Genomic DNA, 5,585 nt, shown 5'->3' with positions numbered 1-5,585 from the left:
GCGATTTGATTAACCCCATAATTAGCCAAAGTGTCCACCTTTATCGTCAAAACCTTAAGTTGGGCAGCTATAGCAGTTGCTGCATCCAACTCCAGAATTCCTGCTACTTTTCCTTGAGTCAATCTTTGGGAAGGATTCTGGTATTCATTAGCAGCCATCAGTTCAATTAATTCATAAGCTTTATCGTAGCTCTTATCCCACAAGGCTCCTCCGGATGCTGCATCAAGCATGGGTCTAGAAGTAGCAACCGGTCCATTATAGAAATAGTTAAAAATCATCCAATCATGCATGCCAAGGTGTGGGCACTTCCTTAGCATCTCTTTATATCGATCACAAGCCTCACACAGAGATTGTCGAGTTTGCTGAGCAAACTGAGTAAGAGCATTCCTGATTGCAGCAGTCTTTGCCATAGGGAAGAATTTAGTGAGAAACTTTTGAGCAAGATCTTCCCAAATGGTGATAGACCCTACTGGTAGAGAATATAACCATCACTTAGCTTTGTTCCTCAGAGAGAATGGGAAGAGTCGTAGCTTGATAGCATCTTCAGTCACATCACTGAACTTGAACGTGTTACAGATCTCGATGAAATCCCTGACGTGCATGTTGGGGTCTTCAGTAGGAGAATCCCCAAACTGTACTGAGTTTTGTATCATCTGAATCATGCTTGACTTGATCTTGAAAGTGTTAGCCCTGATGGCCGGCCTGATGATGCTCGACTGAATGTCATTGATCTTAGGCTGAGAATAGTCCATCAAAGCCTTATGATTTTCTACTTGATCTCCCATCACTACTAAAACTGATTCTTCGACTTTCTCTTCTTCTTCTACCTTCTATTCTTCTTCAAAAACTTCCTTTCGAACCACCACAACTTCTTCCTCGACTTTATCCAGTGTTCTCTTACGAGTACACGAACGCGTATGCATACACCTTCGCTAGAGTACCTGAAATAAGACAAGGAAACAGATAAGTAACAATGTCCGAGTCAATGAACTTCAACGACCACTAATGGAAAATACATAAACTAAAAATTAACACTGCAGTCCCCGGCAGCGGCGCCAAAAACTTGTTAGTCGCTAAACACGCGCTAAATTACACGAAAGTATACGAGTTCACAAGTAGTATAAGATATAAATCAGATTCGTTCCCACAGAGACTGGCTTTGGTTAACTAATTAATTTATGCACTTAAGCAACAATGTATAATTATTATTCAATGCTAAGATGATAACAAATTGAGATTGTTTATAACTAAGAATTAAACTAACAATTATAACTAAGAGAATAAATATGATTGAATTAATTTATATGACAAACATGGGATTCTAACTTCATTAAATACTTCATTCAATAGCATTATTGTTCTTAACCTTAGCATGCAATGGTGATGACATTATCATATAACACGGAACTGCTAAACACCAACTTTCGTTGCACGAATAATATACTATCGGACATCCACAAAAGAGATAGAACTTGAATAGACACCAATTATATTGAGACCCTATATGTCTATAGAATTTGACAACGTAACGGTTTAAGCACAAGTTATCTATCATGATTACACAGGGCAAGTAAGATGGTTAAAATTACCTACGAATCATTCATAACAATAACACATGAACCTATGCTAGCATGGCAAGTTCTAAATCCTTAAATTCACTGTCGCTTCATTAAAGATTAACACGCTATCTTATAAGGTCGCGACGCTCATAAGACGAATACGCACAACCAATACTAGGATATCATACAATCACCATACACTAAGGCATTTAAACAAATTAACTAAATAAATCCATAAATAAATCCATTAGAACCCTACGATAATGATTAGCCCATAATCGGACTCATCATCAACGTGGGTGTAACACCCCCAAATTCGGGGTCGGGGATCGAGGTTGTCACGAGTTCCATTTTCCTTAAAACCACTTAATCTAAATAAACAACCAATTACTGCGTACTGTGACTCCACAATATACATACACACCATAAGTTATAGTCTCAGAGATGAATACCAAAATAACACAAGTCATTTTATTCCACAATTATAAGTCATTACACCTCAAAAAGGGTTTCTGAATAAATTTACATATTCCTTGCCATTATTGTAATTCATAATATACATAAGTCTGCTACATTAACAGGTGAAAACCTAGCCTATTGGTAGTTCCTACCTCAGCAACAGTGGCATCAACGCCTACAGGAAACTGCAGAACATTTCCTATCCATTTGCGAATTGGGAGCTTGGTCCTGTACATCTTGTCTATCTATTGTTGTGTGATGAAAGAAGAAAGCAAGGGTGAGAAAATAGCCCACCGAAATAATATGTATAATAATTAACAATATATGAGCATCTTTATAGTACTCATGAAAGTCTTGGTCAAGCAGAAATGAACCTAGTTTGATATCTTAACGCGACCAAGTCGCAAAATATTCAGTATATATGTATATATACTTTTCAAAATCTTGGAAGTCCTCTTCCATGCATAATATACACAGAGTTCCAGTTTATAACTGTATAAAAATATCGTTGCAAGGTGATCTCATATATCTAACCTTGCCTCAACATTTTTCTGAAAATCATTGTCATGCATAAGATAATCATTTACTAGATATAAGTTAAAAAGATGAAGTTACAAGATACTCCAATTTACTTATATCTTTTCGGAATACTACTTGAACTACCACCGTTCAAGGTATAATCAGTTTCAAAGGTTCATCACATAGATGAGACTACAAGATAAGACTTGAATAGATTCAATCTTTGAAACATCATTTAAAGAAATGAAGTAACTAGATACTTCATTAATTCCCGATATATATATATATATATCATACATTCCTTGAAACCCTCTGTTATGAAAAGTATAAACAGAGTTATAATACCCAATGAATTTGGAAAGAAGAAAACTTTGGCATAAACCCGATATGTTGCTGATCAGGCAAAGATACCCATTAAGTAACCTTTTCTAGTGTAGATGGATGAATTTTTCGCCGGTTGATAGGGAATAAATAAATCTTGATTATGTGGTTAATGTTACATTAATTACACATGACTTGGGCTATGGAGCCCAATAAGAAGATATATGACATTCAGACCAAAAAGCTTAACACATTGATCAGGCCTGATGGACCAGATCAGGCCTGATGGAACAAAGAAGGCCCAAAACCCTGAATATTAATTAATTTCATAATTAATTAATAAGGGGAAAAACAACTATTAAGATAAGTCCTAGTGGAGATATAAATCCTTGTAGATTGTCCTCCAAGGAACCTGATGGGATAAGGAATCAGCTTCCTACTTTCTAGGACTCCAAAGTCCATTCTTATTCTAAGACTTGACCACCAAGTCTCCTAACCCAAGTCCAATTCAAGGACTCCCAACATCTATATAAGGGGCCTCACCCCACAAATCAGAACTACATTTTTTGACTTGATCTTTGGCAATCAGCAAGGTACGCAGGCATCTTGTTAAGGCAGATTGAGTCACGAAATACAAGAGCAGTCAAATTGAGCCTCGAAGCTCACGTTCCTTAGTAATAAATACAAAAATTAATATACCTTAGTTTTTGATCCATAACATTTGGCGCCGTCTGTGGAAAAGCACAACAACAACCATGGCGAGAACACGGAGAACAATTAGAGCCCTTGAAGGAGAAACACCCGCGGGGACAACCCAAACGATTTCGTCAACTGTGGAGGTGCCTCCTCATTCAATCTATGCCACCACCCAAGGAGGAGCCCGGGTAGGGGCAACTGAACCTCAACCATAAGGGACGATTCCCTCGGCTACTCAAGGGACGAATTCCCAACTTCAACAACTACATACACCTGTGAATTCTCGACCCATTGGGAATGAATATTCAACTGTAGTAACCACTAACCCCCCTTATGGGATGCTCCTTTACCCTGAGGTTGGAGGAAGCGGACATGCTGGACGGAGTGAAGCACGAGGGCGATCGCCCCCTACATACGAGGTTTGGCTCCTATCCCTGAGGATCATGAATTTTCTGGTCCTTACACTGAGAGAGACTCTGAATCTTTGGATGATGAAGTGGCCCCAAGAAGGAGATGTGCTGGCAAAGAACCGATGGCTGATGGTAGCCAGCTTCCTAGGAGCACCCAAGGGATGAATCCCCAAGAAGTGCAGGAAAGGATCAAGGCTCACGAGGCTGAGATTCAAAGGCTGAAGTGCGACTTGGAGGTGCACCAGACCACCAGAACCCCACTACCTCCTAGGGGGAGAAATCCTCCTCCTATCATAGACCTGGATGGTCCAATACAGAGAAGGGCTGTTGTCCCAAGGGCTGATCCAAGCAATCTCCTTCCCCTTGGAGATCCTGATGATCCTACTCCGCCATTCACTGAAGAGATAATGAATTCCCATATCTCAAGGAAGTTCAAGATGCCCACTATCAAAGCTTATGATGGCACGGGAGATCCCGCTAATCATGTTAGGATATTCTCTAATACACTGTTATTGCAGCCCGTGAATGACGCTATTAAGTGTCGACCTTTCCTCAAACCCTGTCGGGTATGGCCCAAAGATGGTATAGTCCTTTGCCCCCAAACTCTATTGGGTCTTTCAGAGAATTAAGTCAGGCTTTTATTAAGCAGTTCATCAGCGGGAGAGTGCATGAGAAAAGTTCAACATCCCTCATGAGCATCGTACAGGGAGCGAAGGAATCCTTGAGAGAATACCTGAATCGTTTCACAAAGGAGGCTTTAAAAGTCCCAGACCTTGATGACAAGGTAGCCATGATAGCACTGTAACAGGGAAGTAAGGATGAATTCATCAAGATGTCCTTGGCCAAACGCCCCCCTAAAAGCATGTTGCAGCTCCAAGATAGGGCCAGGAAGTACATCAAGGTGGAAGAGAGCATGAGGTAGACCGTAGTGAGTAATGAGCCCGCTGGAGGCAAGAAGTGGAAAACTGACCTGGAATATATCGCTAAGGACAAGTATCCTAGAATTGAGCAAAATCCTGATTCAACCCCCAAGAAGGGAGGACCTGGGCAAAAGTTCACTGAATACGCTAAGCTGAATGCTCCTAGAAGCCAGATCTTGATGGAAATCGAGAAAGATCGAGATATTCGTTGGCCTAAACCTTTGAAGGCTGATCCTGCCAAGCTAGATAAGAGAAAGTATTGCAGATTTCACAAATATGTTGGTCATGACACCGATGAGTGTAGACAACTGAAAGATGAAATTGAGTTTCTCATTCGAAAAGGAAGATTGAACAAATACACTGGAGAAGGAGGGGATAGGAATAAAAATGGAAGAAAGAACTTTGAAGATCGTAGGAGGGACCAAGATGATCAGGGGCGGAATCCCCAGCCTAGAGGACCTGTTATAAATGCAATTTTGGAGGGCCGCAGCCTCAAGGGCCTGTGATAAACACGATTTTTGGAGGACCAACTGCTGCTGGATTATCCAAGAACTCCAGGAAAGCATATACTAGAGAGGTTATGCATATTGTTGAAGAAGCCCCGAAGAGGGCCAGGACAGGAGTAACAATGCCTTTTGATGATTCTGACCTAGAGGGTGTGAAATTTCCTCATGACGACCCGCTGGTCATAACACCGATAA

At 40.5% G+C, this 5,585-nt stretch overlaps 1 non-coding gene across 1 annotated transcript; it reads left to right on the top strand.

Annotated features, from left to right (window-relative positions):
* Positions 1-288: 288 nt before the first annotated feature.
* On the top strand, positions 289-395 carry LOC141675737 (small nucleolar RNA R71). Its single transcript, XR_012556373.1, has one exon. It is a non-coding gene; the product is annotated as a small nucleolar RNA R71 (small nucleolar RNA).
* The last annotated feature ends 5,190 nt before the right edge of the window (positions 396-5,585 follow it).

The sequence above is a fragment of the Apium graveolens genome, chromosome 7, assembly GCF_009905375.1.
Source record: "Apium graveolens cultivar Ventura chromosome 7, ASM990537v1, whole genome shotgun sequence".
NCBI lineage: Eukaryota > Viridiplantae > Streptophyta > Magnoliopsida > Apiales > Apiaceae > Apium > Apium graveolens.
This window is presented reverse-complemented; position numbering and strand designations above follow the sequence as displayed.